General features: G+C 43.9%; 1 long non-coding RNA gene across 1 annotated transcript; it reads left to right on the top strand.

Moving 5' to 3' along the window:
• Positions 1-2,048: 2,048 nt before the first annotated feature.
• Positions 2,049-4,604, top strand: LOC115252208 (uncharacterized). The gene is made up of 3 exons (XR_003890621.1): positions 2,049-2,070; positions 3,550-3,717; positions 4,549-4,604. It is a non-coding gene; the product is annotated as an uncharacterized lncRNA (long non-coding RNA).
• The last annotated feature ends 21,654 nt before the right edge of the window (positions 4,605-26,258 follow it).

Genomic DNA, 26,258 nt, shown 5'->3' with positions numbered 1-26,258 from the left:
CTCTCGTCCTCTCTGGTGTGCTGCAGTGGAGTTCGTCAGATGAGCCCGGAGCTTGTCACGGCCGCAGGAGTTTGGAGTTTCCGTCTTTGTGACTATTTGGACTTTTCTGTTTTATATTCCACTGGGTTCTTTAATAAATGTTATGTTGGGTTGAAAATCCTCATCGTTGGTCTCCCCATTTGTATGTCATGGCTACTGTGAGCCAAGTATTCGTGACAATATCAACAATGATTTAACAAGATCGGGAACAGATGAATATCAATATGCAACACTTTATTTCTAGATTTTGTCTTAGTGCAAGTGTTTTTCAAATTGAAATAAATGTTGAAAACCATTTTAAAATGATCACTTCTCCAACAGTCCTAGGAAATCACAATGTCCCATTTTTACCAGCCACTGACATTTTTTAACAAATCATGAATTACTTTGCACCACGTTTGTACAAATAATAAATCACGTAAAATACAAAAATAAACTTTCAGATTTTAAAATAAATCTGATTACGTTTTGAACTTCACACAGAGTAACCCAGTTGGTCTGCAGATTTTTTCACATGAACATTTTAACCTAAACAATTGTCACATTTTACAAACACATGTAACAAATTCTGAAGGAGACACCAAATCTGGTGTCCGTTTCTTTGTCCGTTGGGGGGAGCCTGGCGTTGCTGCGGTTACCAGTGTGTTGTCCTCTGGTGGGGAACTTGACAGTGCAGCTATGAGTGAGTCTGGCAGATGTGCATCAGGGAGGCGTCTTCTGTGTTGGTTCTTGATGAAGTTCATGTCAGAAAAGGCTGATTCACAAAGAGAGGTCGAACCAAAAAGGCTTGCAACCTCCATAGCTGCTGTACATTCACCACTGTACTTTTCTGTGTCAACAAGGCACCAAAAGTTTGGTGCAGTCTGAGAGGCTTTGAGCTGCAGCTCATTTCACAATGTTCCAATTTCAATTAGCATCTGTGCAGCATCCAGGCTGAAGGTTGCACTGAACTGCTGAGCAATGCATGATATGTCCACGTTCATGAAAGGGTTAGAAATGAAGGACACACATGGCTCAAGCTGATCCAGGTCCCAAAACCTGTTCTCAAACTCTTGCCCAAGTCTTTTTATGAGCCGAGAGCCCTTTTCTGCGCTTTAGTCCAAAGCCTCACATGCAGAAGCGTTGTCTCTCAGCACCATCTGCACAGAGGGGAAGTGCAGCACCTTTTGTCTGGAAATGCACAGAGAAAATGTTCATCTTGGCTTTAGATGCATTTACAGCACTGATCCTCTCAGCAACAGTCTCACCTTTGCCTTGCAGCTCCCAGTTCAAACTGTTCCGTTTCCCAGTAATGTCCGTTAAAAATGCAAGGTCCAGTGTCCAGCCAGTGTCCTCCAGCAGTCCCCTCTGGACTGCATGAACTCTTTTATTTCACTCAAAAGGGACAAAAAAGGAAGCAAAATCCGTCCCCTGCTGAGCCATCGGATTTCTGTGTGTAGGAGCAGGTCACCATATTCAGTTGGCAGCTCCACTGGGGACACTGGGGAACAATTTGAAAATATCCTGTTGAAATTGTTCTAAATTATTCTGATGAAAAATAAAATTGGCACGCTGATTCCAAAATTACAGTCATTCCCCCCCCCCCCCCAGCCCGTCAAGTTTTGAAAGCTTCTCCTCCAGATCAGCAAATTTCCCCTAATGAGCTGGAGTCAGACTGGCCAGCTGATGACAACTGGATCAGCTCCGTTGGTGCCGTCACCATTAAGAGGTGTGTGCAGCCCCCAAAAGGTCAGAACTGTCAATATCCTATAGGGACACTTTGAACCAGAGGGGATCCTATAGATCAAAAAGTTGACCCAGTTTGATTCCGCACCCAAAAACGAACATCTGTCAGACGAACTCCAGTTGTTTCCCAGTATTTCAGTTAAAACGTGGACCAAATTGTTCTGAAGAGAGGCGCTTGTGCTGGATATGACGCGATCAAACCACAAACACGGGACGTGCAGAGGAAGAAGAAGCGGAAGTGAAAGTTCTCAACTTCGGGCTCCATCCTGAGTGACCGAGCCCTGATGGAAAACCTCTAATATTCAGGTAGCATTTGGTTCTTTCACTGCTGTCGTCTCGAATCAATGTTCCGCTGCGAGATGCGGCTTAATAAGCTGCGTGTGCGCAATGAGCGTGCGCGTGTTTCGGACGCACATTGCGGCTGGTCGACGGGAATGTTGTGACGGATGATCAAACTTTGTAGCGTGTTTCCTCTAACTGCGTTTTCCGCTAACCCTGAGCCAACATTTTAGAGGCTGAGGAAGCACATTTTAATACTCACAATAAGTCGACAATATTATTTGCAGTTAGTGGAAAAATCCACGGAAAGAGGGACACAAACGCGACAGTTTTAGCCTCCTCTCTTTGTCCCTCCACCAGGGGACAATCAATCCTTTATTAAAAAAGGAGAGTATGTAAAGAGGGAGAGATCAAGGCATTCCATTTTATTGTTTTAACAACTGGTTCCTTGTGGAATAGGAATTTGTTATTATGGATTTATGAAATGTGTTCTGTTTTGAATGAAGCAGTCAAGAAAACGAAAGGAAACCTAAACCCATAGTGTTTTCATATTTTTGGTCCTGTACATGTGGTCAGATAAGATTAGTCTGAGCAGAATTGGGTGTTTTTTGCCCTTTGCTGTGTGTCATCTATTCTATTCAGCATGTTGCGTTGCTTGACTTCTGTTGGGTTGTGGCAACTTGATCATCACTTCTGAGATATTGACACACCTTTTTCCTGAGGCTGGCTCCAATGCTGCCAACACACCTGGCCATGGATATGGTGGGACTTCTGTGATGAGTGGGGTCAGAGGTGGTGGACAAGCTCTGCTCCAAAACAAGCTTGCTAGATATGTTTGGGATCTCCTCCGCCACAACCACCAGCTGCAACTAGTAGCTGTGCACGCCATGCAGAGTTTTGACCTCTAGGTCAGGCTACAGATGTTTTTTCCAGCACCATCATGTGTTGGTGAGAAATATGATGCGCCTGATCAAAAAAGCTGCTTGTAATCTGACAGACGAGCCATGATGAGATGTCAAGGTGCGTTGTTGAAAATGAAGATCCTCTTCTTGGAATCCTGTCTGAGATGACAGAAGATGATGCTGCATTTGACCCACTTTGATGATGTGATGACTTATTTCTGTTTAGTTTTGAATGCATTCTCATCTTATTTGTTGAATTTAATGTTGAGAACTGACATCTTGAAAGAATTTAGGTTTTCTTGTAAACCATAACCAGATAAAAAATGATTTCATTTGTATTTGTGTGCGTCCGTCTAATGCCACCGCACCTTTTGAAACACCCAGGAGAAACATTTTTTCCACAACTATTTTATGTTTAACATGGTGTAAACTTTTAAGATGTCCCAAAACTTTTTTCCAATATATATGTGGCCTGTATGATGTACAGGGTGACATCATATAATAGATTTGGATGTGAATGAGCCGACAATACGTCATTGGACAGACCTCTGCTTGTCTTCATACTGAGAATCATGTTCTTTAATCTTCTTTTCTGTGTCAGCAGACTGTTCCTGCTTAACCGTTTAGACTCACATTTAAAAATGAGCGAATGTGTGATGGAAGAGGAAGAGAGAGCAGAGTCCACAGTGTCCAGCTGTGTGTCCATGAAGAGCGACTGGTCCAAAGACCTCCCTTACAACTTCGGTATCGGACCTCAAGGCTCACCTTTAAAGTAAGGTTTTCTGAACCACATAACTCTGCCTTAGAACATTTCACAACCATACAAAACATCATTTTGTAGGTATTAGCCTCCACTATCGTGAAAAATGAAATTAATGAAACGGTGCACCAACATGTCAGGCGTTCGCTCCCATTAACTCCCATGTTAATTTTAGTGTGGTAAATCTTTTAAAACTGAAAATTGCTTCTGTTTTTAACTGGTCATTTCTCCTACATGGGTTAACATCATCTCACAAAAATTCCTAGGCATATATTTTAAAGTTTCCCAACAATATCCCTCATTGCAGAGTGCTACAGCTCTCCATTTAGATACGGATGGGTAAGACATGGCAGGTCTGTGCAGCTTGTTCTGCCACACTGTTCCACCACATGTCATGAAAATTCATTAAAAAGTCTATTTATAAGGCTCCTGGTTCTAATAAACCCATAGACAACAATATCAGTCATTTCTAAATGGTTGAAATAAGCTTTTGAATACGCGTGACCTCTGTGCTATTTAATGATCAGTTTCAGAGACCAGACGACTGTATTTTGAGCATAAATGTAGAACTTTTGTTCTATTCTATGAGTTTATATTCCTGATTTGGCACTTTTATTTTTAACATAAATTCACAATGAAGAAAAGCCACTAAACACTTAGATCAAATACACTTTTCTCCAACTAAACGAGCTTGTTAGAACGTAAATAACTTTATATTTTTTGCTCAGTGTTCATTCAATCTTCAACTGTCAGAGCAAACTGAAAGTAGAAGTGAACGCAGCCTTTCTGAGGCGTTGCTAACGCCCAGTAGACATGTATAACCACTATTCCCATTTTTGACAGCTATCAGAAACGGTCTGCTTCCATTGGAGATTCCTCCTGTCCCGAGGGTGAAAACAAACGGAGAACTGAACTGCAGACCGCCGACCTGAACAACAGCGTCTCACGTAAGCTCGTACATTTGTATTTATAAGATACTTTTGGGTCGGAATAAAGGAACAACTTGTGTATTTACAATGTGCAAGAGAAGATGCAGAGAGCTCTTGTTTGGTTCCACTGGAACCCCTGGACCCTCTTCAGACCTTCCTAAATGCTTAGACAGTATTTAGCAACATTTAGTCATTTAGTTCTGGAAAGTGTTAAAGAGTTGAAGGCAGGTGACCTTTACAGGACAATGGGTCTGCTGAGTATGATGTGTTTGGAGAAGGTTTGATGTGTTTTTCTAAATATCATCCAGCTTTTACCAGCTGTTTAGTCCAAGCAAACTCTTGGAAGACATGGAAATGGTTGTTATAGACTAAATTACATTGAAACCCAATGAAATAAAAGAATAGGTGTACATAAGAAGACATAACTTTTCAAACGGACAATAAAATGGGTCATGACCCGACTGTTGCTTCTATCATTCAAACATGACAGAATATTTTCCAGTTGAGGACATCTGTGTTACTGCTGTAGATGACAATTGTAAAAGGATTTAAAAGATTGTTTGTTTTAGAGGGTGGTGAACTGCAGGAGGTGATAGAAGGTCATAAGATGAGTCTGAAGAGAAGATGTGAACATGTGACTGAAGGAACTCATGAAGCAGGAAGTGGAACCCTGCTGAACAAGATCTACACTGAGCTCTACATCACTGAGGGACAAAGTGAGGAGGTGGACACACAACATGAGGTGAGACAGCTTGAGAGAACCTCCAAGAAGAACATCCAGGACACTCCAATCAAGTGCCAGGACATCTTCAAAGTCTTATCTGAGCAACAGAGACACATCAGAGTGGTTCTGACCAACGGTGTCGCCGGCATTGGAAAAACCTTCTCAGTGCAGAAGTTCAGTCTGGACTGGGCAGAAGGTTTGGAGAACCAAGACATCAGTCTGGTGCTTCCACTCTCATGGAGGGAGCTGAACTTGATCAGAGATGAGCAGCACAGTCTTCTCTCACTGCTTCATGTTTTCCATCCAACATTACAGAAGATCAGAGCAGAAGATCTGACTGTCTGGAAACTTCTGTTCATCTTTGATGGCCTGGATGAAAGCAGATTTTCACTGGGTTTCAACAAGCATCAGGTCATCTCTGATGTCACACAAGTATCATCAGTTGGCGTGCTCCTGGTGAACCTCATCCAGGGGAACCTGCTTCCCTCAGCTCTCATCTGGATCACCTCCAGACCTGCAGCAGCCTATCAGATTCCTCCCTCATGTGTTGACAGGATCACAGAAGTACGAGGCTTCACTGACTCCCAGAAGGAGGAGTACTTCAGGAGGAGGTTCAGTGATGAAGATCTGTCCAAGAGAATCATCTCACACATCAAGGCCTCCAGGAGCCTCCACATCATGTGTCTGATCCCAGTTTTCTGCTGGATCACTGCTATAGTTCTGGAGGACATGATGACCAGAGACCAGAGAGGAGAGCTGCCCAAAACCCTGACTGACCTCTACTCACACTTCCTGAGGGTTCAGATGAAGAGGAAGAAGCAGAAGTATGGAGGAAAGCAGAGACCAGGGAAACTGACTAAGGCTGATAAAGAACTCCTTCTGAAGTTGGGTCAGCTGGCGTTTGAACATCTGGAGAAAGGAAACATCATGTTCTACTCTGAAGACCTGGAGCGATGTGGACTGGACGTCTCCGAGGTGTCGGTGTACTCAGGAGTTTGTACAGAGATCTTCAAGAGAGAGAGTGTGATCTTCCAGAAATCAGTCTACTGCTTTGTTCATCTGAGCATTCAGGAGTTTCTGGCTGCCGTCTACATGTTCCACCGTTACACCAGGAAAGACACAGTGGTTATAAATCAGTTCCTAAAATATTTGAAACCAAACCCTTTTTCCTGGTTTGCTGGGTTGTTCACAAATAACGATCCAGCCACATCTTTTGATGACTTCCTCATGAGAGAACTAATGAAATCTCTTGAAAGTGAAAATGGCCACCTGGACTTGTTTGTTCGCTTCCTTCATGGTCTCTCTCTGAAGTCCAATCAGAGGATCTTGGGTGGACTGTTGGATCAGAGGAAAAGCCATCCAGAAACCATCCAGAAGGTCCTCAACAACCTGAAGGAGGTGAACAGTGATGAAATCTCCCCAGACAGAAGCATCAACATCTTCCACTGTCTGATGGAGATGAAGGATCAGTCAGTCCATCAGGAGATCCAAGAGTTCCTGAAGTCAGGGGAGATATCAAAGAGGAGACTGTCAGAGATCCACTGTTCAGCTCTGGCCTACCTGCTGCAGATGTCAGAGGAGGTTCTGGATGAGCTGAACCTGCAGCTGTACAACACCTCAAAGGAGGGACGACGTCGCCTGATTCCAGCTGTGAGGAACTGCAGGAAGTTCGTGTAAGTAAAGATTTCTGGGGCCGGACATCGGCGTTTAAATCAAGCGAGTGGATCATGTCAGGTAGCAATACCCCCTCCAGTGGTCATTCCTTCAATTCTTTATTTCCATTGCAGCGTCCATAAATTAAAAACAACAATTCATCCAGAAATGTTCAACACTGGCTGGATATAAGTTCAAAGGTCAATCCAGACAAACCAACATAAGGCAGGAATAATAGGAGCCACAAGTTAACTGACTATCATGACATTACTGTCATGTCATTAAATCACTTTTGTTTGTTTGTATACATCGTATTCTAACGACAGAAAAACACATTTTAACTAATGACACGTGACTATTTTGCTTCATTTGTTCAACGTAAAAACAGCCGGCCTCGTTGGTTTAAATGGGTGTTTTAGGTCTTTGTGGCGGTTCCGTTTGGAGCCTTTATGTGACCCACAAAGTTGTTTGACCCTTTCCACACCCGTTAGGTGGCAACTTCATCACTAGCAACAAAAGGTGCAGTTAAAATGATTTGAAGGGAAACAGGCAGATATAACAAAAGCTGAGGGCAATCGATGCAACCAGAGACTCTGATGTCATCGATCGGATCGCTGAATTAAGACTTGACGCACCATCGTACAAATTGGATGAAATGCAAAATATCCAAAGAGCCGATAGACAGATAAAAAGATGCACGTTTCTTTAAACCATTTGCTATAATCATTTTAAATATTGAGTAATTATGAGCTGTTCTAAAATAAGACAAATGTTGAGAATAATTCAGTTGCATTTCAGATCTGATGGTCGTTCAAACTGTTGCTCTACGGTGTTGAATTTAGCTTTTCCAGGAAATGAGCTACATTTGTGTTGAGGTAGATTCTCAGATGAGTTGATGAGAAATCCCAAAGTTTGACTCACTATTTTTGTTTCATACACAACAGACTGTCTGGTAATGTTCTTTCAACGAGTCATTGGGAAGTTGTGGCCTCAGCAATGACGTCAAACCCTTCTCATCTACGGGAGCTGAGCTTAAGCTGGAACCCAAGCCTGACAGATGCCGGAGTAAAGTTCCTGTCTTCTGCAATGATGCATCCAAACTGCAGACTGGAGACGCTCAGGTCAGGAGGCCTCTGTTGGTCTTTTCTAAATTTCTTTACATTTTCTGCTTTTCTCTTCAATTTCATATTTAGAAATGTGTTTTTATTTGCCCCATTTATTCCTTTTCCAGGCTGAGGTACTGCAGTTTATCAGAGATCAGCTGTGACTCTCTGGCCTCGGCGCTGAGGTCCAATCCCTCCCATCTGAGGGTTCTGGACCTGAGTAGGAACCAGCTGGAGGATTCAGGAGTGAAGCTGCTCTGTGGTGCTCTCCAGGATCCTCTCTGTAAGCTGGAGACGCTCAGGTCAGTCAGAGATAATCCAGTACTTTCCCAGGTGTAACTAGTTAGTCAATAAATGTTTACATGTTTGATCTTTGTTATAAACGTAGTGTTACAGTTCTCAGAAAAAAGACCACACAGGACAGATTTGCAGTATTAAATTGGTTGTGGAAATCTGTCCCATGTGAGGATGGTCATCAATGACTAGAAAGGAAGTATCAGTTGTAGATTTGTCTTGTTTTATTTTAGGCTGGCCACAAAACCGCCCAAACATTCAGACCAATCAAAAATGGTTCTTCCTGTCTTTTAAAGATCAGAAGGAAAACTAGAAAACCCAAAAAGAAAGCTGCTGCAGTGTGCCATGCCCCTTCTCTCCTGAGAAAAGCCATCCCAAAAAAGAGAAAAGCCCAAGTGTGAAGTGAGCACCCTGTTAAACCTTGGTACCGAAAGCCTGCAGTCATTCTCATCTTAGGTGGCTTCATTCCAGCCAGAAGCCCAAACCTGCCTCCCTCTTAAAGGGGCAGCAGGTCAGTCCAACCACAGAAACCTTCATGAAGATCTGAAGCTTTCAGCATCCACAATTGTTGCACCTCACTTCCATTGGAGTCCAAATCAGAAGTCAACAAGTTGATTCTACACCGATTCTACACAATGCAACCATTTTAAAAAGGTTTCCATCCATAAGTTTTCACACATTTTTAGATAAATCTGTTTGTTCATCGCCTCCTTCTGTTGTAATGGTCATTAAAGAAAATGACCTTATTTGAGTTTTTCTCCTCACAAATATGACTTTCTATGAACGATGCAATAAATGCAGCTTGCAATCTAAGACAATATGGAAGTATGTGTATATAATAGTAGTGGAAGTAGCTCATAAAATAATACATTTGCTCTTCTCATCGAATCTTTCTATGTTATTAAAGAAAAACCTGCTCTTAGTCAACAACATCTAAGACATCAACCAAAAATCCTAATTTTCTATAATCTAATATAAAACAGTAGAGAAGACTCTTTCTGCAGAGACCCTGGTGGCAGGAATGCAGAAGTATCACCTGCTCAACTTGGAAGGTGGAGCAGAAACCACCAGCTGAGAAGGTCCTCAGCGAGAGGAAGTGGTGGAAAACCATGAAACTTGCTAAGCTCCACCTCAGCTCCAGAGACGGGCTGAGCTGGAGCTGTGGCACCAGGTATCGCCCAGAAGAGCCTCCAACAAACAAGCTCTTCTCTTGGGAGGAGAGGGCTTTGAATCTCAGCTCAGTGTGCTTGTCTCTAGTAGGTGGCAGCTGCACCTTTTCCTGAGGTCCTTCTTGATGCCCTGAGGGGAACTGATGCTCCTGCAATGTTTTCTGGCAGCATTGAGCTTGCAGTGGGGCAATCAAACACACTGTGGGGGGGCTCTCTTTCCTTCTCTCATCTGGAGAACAAGTGACACCAGCTGCCAATCATTGTTGGAGAAATGTGCAGTCAGGGGAACTCTGCGTCCAGACTATAGCCACCCTTCCAGCATCCAGCAGTGTCTAAAACCTTTGATTTGGTTTCACCAGAGAGTGTAGGGATTGCAGGGTCGCTGCAGCATCGCCCACAAGCTGTCAGGAGTGGGTCGCTTTGTCCCAACTCCTGACAAGAGTTGAGTGCTATTGAGAAATGTGGTCTCACAAACTTGGAAGGTATTTTGACCCACACACACTTTACATACGGTGTAGATCTTGTCCAACCGCCCTGAAAGAACCCAAAATAGGAACATACGGCAGATAAGCCGGTGCAGGACCAGAGGTTTGTTGCTTGTAAGCTGTGTTTTGCTCTGGTACATGTTGATTTTTATTTGTCTTCTCTCAAAATAATTGTTATTTTAGCCTAAGTGGCTGCAGTTTATCAGAGACCAGCTGTGATTCTGTGGCCTCAGCTCTGAAGTCCAACCTCTCCCATCAGAGGGTTCTGAACCTGAGTGACAACACGTTGCAGGATTCAGGAGTGAAGCGGCTCTGTTCTGGACTGGAGAGTCCAAACTGTAAACTGGAGAGGCTCAGGTCAGTCTTCATTTTTCTACCTATACACCAGCTGCTAAGATGGTGAAGTGAGGCTGTTCTCAACACTGCTGTGATGCACCACATTAAAAAAATTCCTTGGAATATCGTGAATTCAGGTCTGACCCAACTAAGAACTAACGTAGGTTTAGTACTGACGCAGATAACATGCAGACCTGCACCGTATAACCTCATCCTGCATTTTTCAGATTAGACTACTGCAGATTATCAGAGATCAGCTGTGGCTCTCTGGCCTCGGCACTGAGGTCCAATCCCTCCCATCTCAGAGAACTGGACCTGAGTCAGAACCAGCTGCAGGATTCAGGAGTGAAGCTGCTCTGTGGTTTTCTCCACTTTCCAAACTGCCGACTGGAAACTCTGGGGTAAACGCCATTCTCAAAAATGTCCATTATTCCATCCCAGGGTCCTCACACTTTCTGAGTGTGTGTGTTGTGCCCAGTTCCTTCAGGAGGGAGGGCCACACGGGGACCACTTATTCATGATAAATTGATTTAAGGACAATGAAAAAGCTGACAGATGGTAACCAAAATTAGACAAAACTAGGTGAGGGTGCCTGGTAGACACCAGCCAACGAGGAGGGAGATGGTGAGGGAGACAGGAAGTCATCTAAGACAGGTTGTGCCTTTAAAGATGAGCCACAGGTGAGATGATCTCCATGATGAGATGGGAGGGAAAGAGGTGGGAGAACCTGGGAAGAGTGAGGGCCAGAACAATATATATTCTCCTCTGGAACAGTGCAAACCTGAGAGGTTGGAATTGTGGTAATTACATATTACTATCATTTTTTTAACCTGTAACTAAATTAAATATTTACAGATCATGCCTTTGATTAACCTTTCAGATTAATACTGGTTTCACTTATAACCTTATAAATGTTTTCCTTCTTTATTTAGATTAAGGCACTGCAGCTTATCAGAGATCAGCTGTGGCTCTCTGGCCTCGGCGCTGAGGTCCAATCCCTCCCATCTCAGAGAACTGGACCTGGGTCAGAACCAGCTGCAGGATCCAGGAGTGAAGCTGCTCTGTGGTTTTCTCCACTTTCCAAACTGCCGACTGGAAACTCTGAGGTAAACACCATTCTCAAAAATGTCCATTATTCCATCCGAGGGTCCTCACACTTTCTGAGTGTGTGTGTTGTGCCCAGTTCCTTCAGGAGGGAGGGCCACACGGGGACCACTTATTCATGATAAATTGATTTAAGGACAATGAAAAAGTCGACAGATGGTAACCAAAATTAGACAAAACTAGGTGAGGGTGCCTGGTAGACACCAGCCAACGAGGAGGGAGATGGTGAGGGAGACAGGAAGTCATCTAAGACAGGTTGTGCCTTTAAAGATGAGCCACAGGTGAGATGGATCTCCATGATGAGATGGGAGGGAAAGAGGTGGGAGAACCTGGGAAGAGTGAGGGCCAGAACAATATATATTCTCCTTTGGAACAGTGCAAACCTGAGAGGTTGGAATTGTGGTAATTACATATTACTATCATTTTTTAACCTGGAACTAAATTAAATATTTACAGATCATGCCTTTGATTAACCTTTCAGATTGATACTGGTTTCACTTATAACCTTATAAAAGTTTCCCTTCTTTATTTAGATTAGAGCTCTGCAGCTTATCAGAGATCAGCTGTGGCTCTCTGGCCTCGGCGCTGAGGTCCAATCCCTCCCATCTCAGAGAACTGGACCTGGATCAGAACCAGCTGAAGGATTCAGGAGTGAAGCTGCTGTCTGCTCTCGTAGAGAATCCAGACTATGGGCTGGAGACATTGAGACATTTGTGGTAGAAGCCAGTCAACTCCCGCTCATCTGCTGCATCACTCACTGACCACTGGTGAAGAGCATCTGTGGAAACATCTGCCGTCTACTCCCTCCATAGATGAAAAATTCAGTTTTTAAAAAGCGCTGGTGGACTTTCAGGAGATCAGTCGATGGTCGACAAAGCAGAAGCAGCTTCCCCTTGAAGTTAAATTAGTTCCTGGTATCACACAATGCATCTTTATAAAGTTCTAAATGGCTCCTCGGCCACTCTTAGAAGCATGAAAACATTCTCTTAATTGTCTTCAAATGTCTGTATTATACGTTACTATTTTACATCATGCCTTCAGAATCTTTAGGGTTTAGTATTTACTGTCTCTGTGACATGGAGCATTGGAATATTTCAGCTGCAGCCAGCAAAAACCCATCAGAATGACGGCTATCGGTGGGAACCACAGGTCATTTGACTTTAGTCAGTCTGGTAAATGTTATAGGATTTATTGCAATCTAATAAAAACTATGAATAAATGTGGGAAATAGGAAATAAAAAGAAGCAAAATGACCAAATAAATCTCCCATGAATACTGTAAATTTAAAGATGTCAAGAATGGAATATCAGCTTAAATGGAATCAAACATAAAGGGAAAAGGCCTCCTTTAAGTTTACTGCAAAAAAAACCCACAAAAGCAAGAGCGACACGCGCCAAAAACGTCTCATTCTCTCTTCTGTCTCCACTCATTCTTTCATATTCTCTTAAGATAATGGGGACGGGGTCTGTTGAGAATTGTCTTTATCTTGTTGTTATGTGTTTCACCATATGTTCCTGTCTTCCCTTAGAAGTTAGGCAAGGTAGACTCATTGGTAAATGTAATAAAAACAGAGACATTCCATTTGCAGGATTGTTGTTTGTTCTATTGTTATCTCAGGAGCCAGTCAGGCAGGGGGTGCCAAACACTCATTGTAAACAGGATATCAGGGGGGTTGATGATGATCACATTTGCATGAAGAATGGGATCTGGCCACCTGGGAAAGCAATGGAAAAGAAGGACTGTATCAACACCAAAGGAGGCTGGAAGAAGAGGACGAGGTCATCCCAGCAGAGGAACTGGATTGGATTGCATGGACATTGTGAATTTGCATGTGTGTGACTATAAAGGACTGGGCCAAGGGATAGTTAGGTTGTCAGACTTCGTGCCCTGACAATTAACTCTGTTGTTGCTAGGGTTATGAACTGGCCCGGAGCTCTGTAATATTTGTATCTCGAATTGGTTCTATTGTTAAATACATTTTGAAATTGGTACTTTTCTTCTTGAAGTCTTCATTCAAAGAACACGCGGATTAGCAGTTACAATACGGGAGGTATTGCGATCCAACAATTTGGTGACCCCGACGTGATGAAGAGAGAAGTCATTTGAGGCAAAGAATTCAACAACGGTCACTTCGGAGGACAACTGACGACAAAGGGATCCCTAATAAAAGGTAAGCAGACACCTGTTTAATCAAGCTCTGCAGATTGGCAATTTCCAAAAATTTGTCGTCACTGTCAATTGAAGTGTCCTAGTTATAAATTCCAGATACAAATATAAAAATATTGAAACGACTGCAGGAATTACGGTTAGAGTCCGGAAGTACTGTTGAAAAACAGGGAAGTACTGTTGAAAAACAGGGAATTACGGTTAGAGTCCGGAAGTACTGTTGAAAAACAGGGAATTACGGTTAGAGTCCGGAAGTACTGTTGAAAAACAGGGAATTACGGTTAGAGTCCGGAAGTAGTGTTGAAAAACAGGGAATTACGGTTAGAGTCCGGAAGTACTGTTGAAAAACAGGGAATTACGGTTAGAGTCCGGAAGTACTGTTGAAAAACAGGGAATAAACGGTTAGAGTCCGGAAGTACTGTTGAAAAACAGGGAATTACGGTTAGAGTCCGGAAGTACTGTTGAAAAACAGGGAATTACGGTTAGAGTAAACCGTAACTAGTACAGTGCTGTATTGCTGTATGCAGTGCACTGTATATCAAAAAGATTTGGGTTGGGACTCGGAGCGTAGTTGACGGGACGGACACTCCCGACGCCCGAGATTTGTGTTTTTGTGTGGGTTGGAAAAGTGTCAGAGTGAACGTGAATTAAAAGGCTCTTTGTCCTTGGGAATTAACCCCCAGAGTGGAACCGGATCAAAGACGTTTGATCCAGAAGCTTGTTTCACTGAGGCATTGAGTTGACCGTTGGAGTCATTCACATTCAATCTCACTTGGGAGCATAGTTAAAGATGGAACTGGAGTGTGGTAAAGCGTGTTGGGATCAGGGAGAATGTTCTCCCTATCCTCGGTCTGTGGAAGAACAGTGGAAGTGGATTCTTGATCAGGTGGTGAGTGGCATGAAAGAACAGGACAGGGAAAGAGAATTGGATGCAATAAAAAAGTTGTGGAAGGAAGCTCAGAAGCAAAAGATCCTTCCCCCTCCAGAGGTGAAGGTTAATTTAACTGAAGCATTGTGTAAGTGGGAGTCAGAAACTCACACCATATTACAGGATCATCTTGATAATCCAAAATTAGGTTTTATAGCAGGAAAATCATGGCAAAAACAGGGTAAGGAGTTAGAAGATAAGCGTCGAAGGATACATGTTGTGGCTGTGGCATGTGCAGCGGTGCACAATTGCAGATCTAAAGGGGTAACACGAGTGCCTAATGTCGAGAAGCCTCCATTAGAAGATTTAAATCAGACATTGACACTTAACACCACTCTTTACCCATCATTACCTACTACCTCTTCTCCACCCCCATATCAATTGCCAGTTTTGACTATTAACAGTGGTCAGTTAGATGTGGACAGAGATGAAGAACTGCAGGAGTTACGTGAAACAGTGTGGGACCTTCGGAGACAGGTCAGCAGGATGAAACAGGGACAGGAAGAGGATGGAGATAAGTTAGGAAAAAATGAATTTAGAGAGGAAGCTCAGGTGGTTCGCCCTAAAATCTCCCAACAAACTACATTTAAAAAACAGGATAGTCAAAAATCTACATTAAATATCTTTAAAACTTCTAGCAATCAAATAAAACAAGTAAAAAGAGTTGATCCCTCAGGAGGATTTGCCAGGGCTGACTGCAGGGAGGAGAAGGCAAGATTGATTTATGGCAGTGATAAAGAGGAGAGTGAGAATAAGACAGATAACTTCAAAATTCCGGCTACATTTATTGGAGAATTGGAGCGTCAGGAGCCTGTTGAAACTCAGACAGAATTATATGAAAAGGATCAGGGTTCAAGTACGGGAAATTGTGAGTTAGAATTGTGGGAGGAAAGTGAGTTGGCACATGGGTTCCTTACGAGGTGTAAAGAGGAATGGATGTGTGCCACAGGGTGCCATCCTGGCTCAGATAATTTGCACACCACTTTATTCCGTCAGGCCATAATTTTAGGACTTCCACAACCAGCGAAAGAAGCCATGGAAGGAAATCCTGACCTTCCAGGCAGTATAGCAGATGTCAGGGAGAGACATCTTTCACACCACATCAACACATTTAAAGTTAAACAACAGGGAAAGAAAGAGGGGGTGGTGACAGGGCAGGAACAGCTCCTAAAAATGCAGTTAGATGAGGCACAGAAAAAGCTTAATGATAAACGAAGGGAAGAGAAACAGATGGTTCGGCGGTTTTTTTCGGCAGATGCAGCCAGATCCGGTAGGTCCGCAGCAAGATTTTGTTCCTAGAGGAGGCATGCGTGGGAGACGTGGCGGGCAGGGATACGGCTTGATAGGTGGGTACTCTGGCCGAGATCAGTGTCACGCCTGCAAAGGGTATGGTCATTGGCAAAGGGACTGTCCATATCGCAACTACCCGGAGGTACCAGGCAGTGTTCCACTATCTCATGGAATTTATCACCGGAGCTGATCTCATCTGACACCGTCGAGCTTGTGGGGTTCTCAGGGAGACCGGAAAGACTGCCGTTTTCTGTGCCATTAGTGACTCATTTTGCTGGACAGACTGTATTGCACCCCTTTGTGATTTCACCACATTGCCCTATCAACCTGTTGGGACGAGATCTCCTTGTGAGGACAGGAGCAGCAATTCTGTGTGGAGACAAAGGTTTGGTGGTGCAATTTCTTAATGGACTAAAACTAAACTGCTGTATTCCACACCAAGGTGTGAGGGGACAAATGCTGATGAGCCCGACACCCTCTCCAGAACAGGGGGTGTGGGCCGACATTTATTGGGGAGAACTTGACCCGGAGACCTCACCCGGTGTCGGTGTTGTGGCATTGTTTCAGAGCTGGAGGCCCTGGTTGTCGATGCTGGGTCCCTTTGCCCCGCCAGTTGATCCCTATCATGTCACCCTATTTTATGACCGTGAGAATATGCGGTTAGAGAAAAGTTACAGGGACATTTTTGGATGATTACATCACCGTGTTTGTTTGTTGGGCCTGAGGGTGTGGCTGCGCAGGTTGACCTCACTGCTGAACAAAAGGAGTGGTATGAGATGGCTGAGGAAGCGTGTCCCCACGTTACCCTTGCCATCCATGCTGAACATCAGGCAAAGGACCTTGGTCCTATGATAAAAAGGTTAAGGAGTGTCACAGATTGGACATCGACTCAGATTCCTGGCCTGTTATACTCTCTTTCAGAAAAGAGTTATAAGATAATGCACACAACCACTAATTCAGTAATTTTACAACATCGACAAATTCAGAGGTTTCATGGGAGGGAAAAGACTGATCATCCAGACAGTGTAAAATTTTAAATTCACTTCCAGAAACTTTGTGGTCCTCGGGCTCAACAGATGTGGGGCTGTGTCCCACTATTGACCCTGTCTCATTCAGAGTCTCAGATAACACCTCTATCTGGCAGAGTCAATATAAACACAGACCACCTGCTGAGGAAGGTATTCAGGAAACAATAGAAGGGCTGTTAACCTCGGGGGTTCTTGAGCATTCCAATTTAGCATGGAATACCCCCATTTTGCCAGTAGAGAAGCAGGAGAAAGGGAAATATAGGATGGCTCATGATTTGAGACGTATTAATTCTATTGTGACAACACCCACAGTGCCAGTTCCCAACCCATATACTGCGATATCAGCTTTGTCTCCCTCCCATAAATGGTTCACATGTATTGACCTGGCTAATGCATTTTTCTGTCTCCCACTTGACCCTGCGGTGCGTGACATCTTTTTATTTACACATAAAGGCTGACAATTACGATATACACGTTTACCACAGGGATTTCTTTTATCCCCTGGTATCTTCAATCAGACGCTACGGAGGTTGTTAGAGGACCTCATCCTACCAGAAGGGGTGGTCTTGATTCAATATGTTGACGATATTTTACTGGCAGCCACATCAGCTGAGTTTTGTTTGCAGGCAACACAAACACTCCTTAAACATTTGTGGGGAAAGGGCTTTAAAGTCTCTGGAAAGAAACTTCAGTGTTGTTGTCGCTCTGTGACGTTTTTAGGTAGGGTGGTTTCTGCTCAGGGTACAGGTGTATCACCAGCTCACAAATCCTCTATTCTTGAACATCCTAAACCAGAGACTGTGAAGGAAATGTTGTCATTTCTGGGTCTTGCGGGCTATAGTAGACATTTCATTCCTGCATATTCAGAAAAGACTACGCCCCTACGTGCAATGGTGAATGAACAGGGAATGCGTAATTTGACGGCCCGGTTAACATGGACAACTGAGGGAGAGAAAGCCTTCATTACTGTGAGAAGAATTATTGTTGTTATTACTATTATCGTTTCAATGCTATAGTAAGTATAGTAAGTATAGTAAGTAGATTTAGAATGTTTAATCAAAAAGAATGTATGAGTGTTTGACTCAAGTATTGTAGCTGTTATGTTCCCAGCACTGGGAGGTATCATGTTCAAGGACACGAGGAAGTCGTAGAGATAGGAGGAGAAGGAATCATGAAGTTGTTTTGATACCAATGTTGTGTGAACCAAATAAAAGAGGAGAGCGAGCAGCAGACTGACGGAGTTGAGAGAGGAAGCTTGAACTGCTCGTCAGCTCTCCCTTGCAAGGCCTCCTGTTGTCTGTGTGGTTGATCTGAGTCTAGTAAACAAACAGCGCGGGTGACCAAACATCACCCTCACAAAAATTGGTCCTTCGAGCCGGATCCCAAGACCTGGAGAGGAGCGCCGTGGGACGACCGAACGCCGAAGTCTGTGCACAGCCGGAGTCAAAAAGACGTCCGAAGTGAAAGACCTTTCATCACGAGTTGACGGAAGGCCGGTCTTCGTCCCTCCCAGGGCGACCATCTCCAGTGACGGGAGGAAGGCACTAAAACAACTCAGAGAGAAACCATAGCGACAACGGAGTGAGTATAAGACACAAAAAGCGCTACACGGAATATACCGCGGTATTACCTGCCTGGTCATCAGGAGAGAAGCAGAGGCAAGATACACCCGCCTCCTCGGAGGTAGAAGCTTGGTGTATACTCTCCTGATTAAAAAAGAGGGGTTATAAGGCCACGGCGGAGGGACTGAACTAGATATCCTGTATGGATTGAGGGTTGTTCAGTCGGGAGATCAGGCGTCTCCACTCAAGTACATAAAAACTGATAAATAAAGTGCAAACATGGGCAACCAACATTCCACAAAAGGTGCTGAATTCGAAATCCCAGCATCATGTAAACACATGGAAGACAAATATCCAGGTTCATGCTCATATGTTCAGCTGTGGATGACTAAGTTCGATTGGGATGGTAACTTAGACAGGCCAGGCAATATTACAAAATTAAAAGAAGTTACTATACTAACGGTACTGAAACACAGCAAGTCCTCATGTGCGTTAATGGCAAGAAATGGGGCACTGTTAGAGGAGATTGGGTCCCAGTGGATCCAGCCACTCAACAACCATGGCAGCCTAACAGCCAAGAACTAAATGACAGACTTGACAGACTGTACGAGCGCATGCGAACTACTTTTACCAGACGAGCTGACTACAGCGCCATTACGGCCACAAGACAAAAGACTGACGAAAGTTTTGAAGACTATAGCATGAGAATGAAAGATGTGTTCCGGAAAAATAGTGGAATTCCGTATGCGGAAGAACCAGAAGGTCCCTACCAACAGCAGTTAAAGCAAGCTATACATGGGGGATCAAAATCAGAGATAAAAACCTGGGTAGAGAGACAATTAGTTGATTTCGGAATTTGTAACCTAAACCGCTATGAACAACATGCTATGCATGCTGAAAGACAATGCCAGAAAAGTAAGAACCAATCAACAGGCATGTTTTTCAATGCCAACCCTCTCCCAAGCCGAGGCCGCGGACGTGGGCGAGGCCGAGGCGGAAGGGGAGGAGGAGGCAATTCCCGTGAAAAAGATCAGTGTCATTATTGTAAAAATTATGGACACTGGGAACGTGATTGCAAAAAGAAACAACGTGACCAGAGATATAATAGAGGACAGCAGCAAGGTTCTAATCCACCTCAACAATGACTAGAACCGGAAAAAGATGTCACAAAAATTAAAACAAATCAGGGCACAAAATTTGACCAATTTGAAAAAGATGACTTAGAAGATGTTTTAGACTTAGAAACCGTCTTCCTGTTTGCTGAAGGCAAACCAGAAATACAACTGACCGTGTTAGGCAATTCTTTAACATTTTTAGTAGACACGGGCGCAGGTAAATCAGTAATTAGAGATCCAATAGCTCTAAAGCCAACTTCTACACAGATTTTTGTGAGATCAGCAAATGGTCTCGTAACTAAAGAAAGAATGTCAGTTCCTGTAGATGTTTGTGACCCTGTAAGTGGAATCACACTTAAAGCCCCTTTCGTGATCTCCACCACATGTCCCGTAAATCTGTTAGGAAGAGATCTTATCTCTCAGCTTCAGTTGATGATTCGTACCACAGCCGAAGGAATGTGGTCTGTAGATAGAATGGTAAATCTGTGGGTAAGGGAAGGAGAGATGTGCAGTAAATTTTGGTCACTTGACATTCCTGATAAGCAGCCCCACGCTAGCATTGCTACACTGGCTAGCCTCACAAGGCCATAAATTAAGCAAAAGCAAACTGCAACTGGTGAAGCAGGAAGTGATTTATCTGGGCCATGTTTTGACACATAATGGTAAAGCTATTCTCGAGTCGAGGAAAACAGCAGTGCTTGAAGCCCCAAAACCAAAAACAAAGAAGCAGATGATGTCATTCTTAGGACTAGTGAATTTTTGCAGATCATGGATCTTAGATTATGCGAAAATAACTGCCCCTTTACAAGCATTGATGTATGATAATCCCTTAGCAATGACTGATGTGTTAACATGGACCCCTGAAGCTGAAGAAGCATTTACACACACAAAGCAGGCCCTTGTAGGTGCTGGAGTGTTAAAGCTGCCAGACTATCAGAAGCCTTTTGAGCAGGTCGTGGATTGCAAGGGTGATTTTATGACTTCAGTTTTATTGCAGAAGCACGGAGATAAGAGGCAGCCAGTGGCCTACTACTCCCACAAGCTAGATCCCGTAGCTTGTGCACTCCCACCATGCGTTAAAGCAGTGGTGGCAGCATCTGAGGCAGTAAAAGCCTCCGCAGGAGTGGTGCTATATCATGAGCTAACTTTGCTAGTTCCACATGCAGTATCAATACTGCTGCTACAAAGTAAGATAGCATTCCTGTCGCCCGCACGTCATCTTTCCTGCATGGCAGTGTTGCTGTCTCAGCCGAATCTGACGATTCGTCGCTGCACGACCTTAAACCCAGCGACGCTGCTACCCACCGCAGAAGAGGGACACCAGCACAACTGCCTGGATGAGGTCTCCACCAAGGTCCTGCCGCGACCAGATCTCAGTGATGTCGCGTTGACTACAGGACAGACACTATTTGTGGATGGATCATCGAGAAAGGATGACTGTGGACGCACTAGAACTGCCTACGCAGTAGTCACAGCAACCGAGGTGGTGGAGGCGAAATCACTTCCCTCCTCCTATTCTGCTCAAGCTGCAGAACTCGTCGCACTCACACGTGCCTGTGAATTAAGCAAAGGACAAGATGTTACCATTTATACAGATAGTCAATATGCTTTTTCCACGTTGTTTGTGTTTGCTCAACATTGGAATTTAAGAGGGATGAAAACTTCGACCGGCAAACCAGTCATGCATGCAGAACTGTTAAAAAAGTTAATGGCAGCAGTACAGCAGCCACGCAAAATAGCTGTATGTAAATGCACTGCACACACTAACAACACAGACGTAGTCTCACAAGGCAATGCCTTTGCTGACAGAGCCGCAAAGGCTGCAGCAAATAACAATACACTTCTTGATAATGAGGAATCATTTAGCCTAGAACCTGCAGATAATGATATTCTAAAAGAAATGCAACAAAGTGCTCCAGAAAAGGAAAAGGCCACGTGGAAGAAGCGAGGAGCCAAACTGGATGATAAAGGACTATTAACCATAGGAAACAAGCCAATCCTTCCCCGGAATATGCATAAATGGGCAGCATTAGTGAGCCATGGGCCATGCCATGTCTCAACAGGAGGGATGGTACAGATGGTTAATGAACATTATTATACTATAGGATTTCATACATACTCAAAAAATTTTTGTTCACAGTGTGCTATTTGTGTAAAACACAGCCCACAGGGAGCCCTTAAGGCCCCTGCAGGCACTACACCATTACCAAATCATCCATTTCACACAGTCTTTCTAGATTTTATTCAGCTAACACCATGTGAAGGTAAACAATATTGTCTAGTAGTGTTAGATGGATTTACTAGGTGGGTAGAAATTTTCCCCACGGCAAAAGCAGATGCACTGACAGTGGCAAAAGTCCTATGTAGAGAGATCATTCCCAGGTTTGGCATCCCGAAGGTCATCTGGAGCGACAATGGAAGCCATTTTGTAAATGAGATAGTGAAAACTGTAGGAGTAACTTTGAACATTGATTTGAAGAATCACTGCGCATACCACCCTCAGAGTGCAGGGTTGGTTGAAAGAGTCAACGGTACTATTAAGAACAGACTGAAGAAGTGTTTGGACGAGACAGGAAAGAACTGGATGTTTTGTCTCGACCTGGTGAAATTATGGATGCACATAACACCACACAAGAAAACAGGCATCACACCCTTTGAAGCATTATATGGGCGGCCTTATTGCCTGCCATACTTTGCAACAACAAATGAGTTTGAACATGTTGAGGAAACAATAGCAGATTATCTGAAAAAGGTGTTACTTAACCGATGTGTGAATGCTGTAAATGTTCTGCCTAGTCCTGTGTCTTCCACAGATTCCACCCCCCAGGAACCCATTCAACCGGGCGACTACGTGTGGGTGAAGAAGTTCGTGCGGAAGAGGTGGAACACGCCTAGATGGGAAGGTCCTTATCAAGTACAGCTGACCACAAAGACTGCAGTTCGAGTGGACGGGAAATTGTCGTGGATACACCTTTCACATTGTAAGAAACAGAAAATTCTTCCAGGTGAAGGCGAGGGAGCAGTGGCGGACTCTCCGTAAACGGCTGATGGCCTGTATAGGTCCAGCAACGGCTGAACCCCGTCGGAACCTGTGAAGAGGATCTAAAAGGAAATGAAGTTGTTCTTCCTAATTGTGGTGAGTGCTGTGACGGCGGGACTCGTGAGTTTTGGTCTTTGGAACTTCTGACAGGAGGGAGGTAATCAGGAACAGAAAGATGCTCTGAGACAGGATGAGAGCTACGCGCGCGCTAAACGCACCGTAGTTAGCCACTTAAGACATTCATGGTTAGAACAAGATACAGAGTCCTCACACACTTACAGTTTGAATACATGGTGGCGCTATGCTAATTTCACAGCTCGGACACAGAATCATTCAACACAGAGGTGTCCAGAAGGTTATAACTGTACATGTAACTATCCCGCTTTCGCGCCAGGAGACAAAGGCACGCAATTAGTGGATAAGGGATGGTGGTTATGTGGACACAATGCGTATGCAGACCTACCAGCAAACTGGTCAGGAGTGTGTGCTCCAGTACATCTCAAGGATCACACAGTCATAATTTATGCTGCTAATGCTAGCTCTGCACCACAGTTGCGTTCCAGGAGAGATTTGAATGACTACGAGTTCAAACCACACGACTCAGTGTGGGGCACAGATGTACCACAAGAGTTTAAGCATTGGTCAACTGGAGATAAAGTGACCTTGACACTCTTTCCGTGGCTAGGAGTAGGAAAGAACATATTGAGATTGGAAACAGTTGATTATAGGTTGAAAGTATTTACTAATTTGACAAAAGTTGCTCTCACAGGAGTCAAGGAAGAAATGACAGCGCTAAGACTGATGACCATGCAGAATAGGATGGCCTTAGATCTCATAACGGCCCCCCAGGGAGGAGTTTGTGCAATGGTAGGAGATTACTGTTGTACGTTCATCCCAGAGAATGATGCGGACGGTCACCTGATAGATAGCGCATTGAAAAATTTAACTAAACTACAGAGAGCTATGATTGATGATGGTAGTCCCCCACCAGATTGGCTTACAGGAATGTTGTCAAGGTGGAGGGAACTGTTGTTCAAGATAGGAATGATGATAGGGATAGTGCTGCTAGTATTAGCCATACTAGCTTGCTGTGTAGTACCTCTTGTTCGGGGTTGCATTGGCCGGCTCGTGGGATCAGCTGTTACTAGTACTTTGCTGCAGGTGGAAGAACGATCTTTACTGGACGACGATGGAGAGGAATCAGAAGAAGAATGGACAAATGTGATGCACGATGTAAATGAAATGTTTAAGATGTCTTAAGCTGTACACATGTTGAACTCTGAGTGTAAGAAATGTGTTTCTAGGAAAATGACGTAATGCATTTAAATTTCATGAAATGAAAAGATGTAATACTGACAATGAGAATCTAGACGCATTTAACGATAAACAGGAGGGAAATGTGAGAAGAATTATTGTTGTTGTTATCGTTTCAATGCTATAGTAAGTATAGTAAGTATAGTAAGTAGATTTAGAATGTTTAATCTAAAGGAATGTGTAAGTGTTTGAACCAAGTGTTGATGCTGTTAGGTACCCAGCACTGAGAGGTACCATGTTCAAGGACACGAGGAAGTCGTAGAGATAGGAGGAGAAGGAATCATGAGGTCAGATGGACATAAATCTTGTGTGCACCAAATAAAAGAGGAGAGCGAGCAGCAGACGGACGGAGTTGAGAGAGGAAGCTTGAACTGCTCGTCAGCTCTCCCTTGCAAGGCCTCCTGTTGTTTGCGTGGTTGATCTGAGTCTAGTAAACGAACAGCGCGGGTGACCAAACATCACCCTCACAGCCTCCTTTAAGTTTACTGTAAAAATAAACACAAAATCAAGAGCGACACGCGCCAAAAACGTCTCATTCTCTCTTCTGTCTCCACTCATTCTTTTATATTCTCTTAAGATAATGGGGACGGGGTCGTGTGATAACAAAACAAGCTAATTGGGGACTATATTTTTGTTGCAAGAACTTTGGCTCTTCAGAAGTTTCTATGTTGGCTTCCACAGATTGTGCATCCACTAGAAACTCAGTGTTTTTGAGGAACTACCAGGAGTGGCTGGAGTGGAGGCCAATGACGCTATAGCTACATATAGCTACATATAGATCACCGTTATCCTCAACCCTAAAGACCACCAGTTGGCGCAGCAATACTAAAGATAGGAGGTTGTGGTCGTTGCGCAGACGCGGAGTGATATCACGCACAAACGTGCCCTATGTTCTATATCCCGTATGTTCGCGACCAAAGGGCGCACCGTATTAAAAGGTGCAGCCTCAGTTACGGTGCTGTTTCTGTATTTAACACATACATCAGGGGCTCCGGATTATAGGGCGCGGGCATGGTAAAACATAGCGCTACGATAGCTTACATGCATGCCCGTCTGTAGTGGGCCGCTCACAGCGGGAGCCCCGTCTGTAGTGGGCCGCTCACAGCGGGAGCCCCGTCTGTAGTGGGCCGCTCACAGCGGGAGCCCCGTCTGTAGTCGGCCGCTCACAGCGGGAGCCCCGTCTGTAGTGGGCCGCTCACAGCGGGAGCCCCGTCTGTAGTCGGCCGCTCACAGCGGGAGCCCCGTCTGTCGTGGGCCGCTCATAGCGGGAGCCCCGTCTGTAGTGGGAAAATGAGTTCGGTAAAACCCAAAGGGGCTCTGCAGTAGTAACACAGACAAAGGTGATTAAAGCAGAAGCCCTGCCATCAAATTATTCTGCACAAGCAGCAGAATTAGTGGCTCTTACCGAAGCATGCAAAGTAATGACGGGAAAAGTTGTGACCATCTACACAGACAGCCAATATGCATTTGCTACAGTGCACGTCTTTGCTCAGCACTGGAAAAATTGTTATATTGTTATAATCATTTGTTTCAGGTGTACTGTAATTATTTTCTGTATAAAAATTAAGTTTTTCAAACTTGAGTCTTAAAAAAGAGGGGGTCGTCTTATATTCGGGCCAATACGGTAATTCTTATTTAAAAAAAATTGTAGAACATGTCTGACATGTGCAAGACACAATTCACAAGGAAATCTGAGACCAAGAAGAGGAAAATTTCCTGCTCCCCAATATCCATTCCAAACTATACATATGGACTTCATAGAATTAAATAAAAGTGAAGGGAAAAAATACTGTCTAGTCATAATAGATGCATTTTCAAAATGGATAGAACTATTTCCAACAAAAAACCCAGATGCGCTAACAGTAGCTAAAGCACTCTGCAAAGATATCATACCCAGATATGGTATCCCAGAAAAAAATTACTGTGATGATGGTACTCATTTTGTAAATCAAGTTGTTAAAAAGATCAGTGTTATGTTTCATATTGATTTAAAACACCATTGCTCCTATCATCCTCAGAGTGCAGGATTAGTTGAAAGAACTAATGGCACTATTAAAAACGGACTGAAGAAATGCATGGAAGAGACGGGGAGACCGTGGACAATGTGTTGATTTGGCTAAGCTCTATATAAACATTACAAGCACCGCAGGCCTTACTCCTTATGAGGTCTTATTTGGAAGACCGTACAGGCTTCCTCAGTTCACAAACTACTGGGAGACAAATGATGAGTCTAATCTAGCTGATTACATGAGAAGAATGTTAGAAAAACAAAAGCAAGGTCATGAAACTGAGACGCCCTGTGTCTCCCAACAG

The sequence above is a fragment of the Takifugu rubripes genome, chromosome 13 (genome assembly GCF_901000725.2).
Source record: "Takifugu rubripes chromosome 13, fTakRub1.2, whole genome shotgun sequence".
NCBI lineage: Eukaryota > Metazoa > Chordata > Actinopteri > Tetraodontiformes > Tetraodontidae > Takifugu > Takifugu rubripes.
Note: the sequence above shows the minus strand (reverse complement) of the source record. Positions and strands in the feature narration are given on the sequence as shown.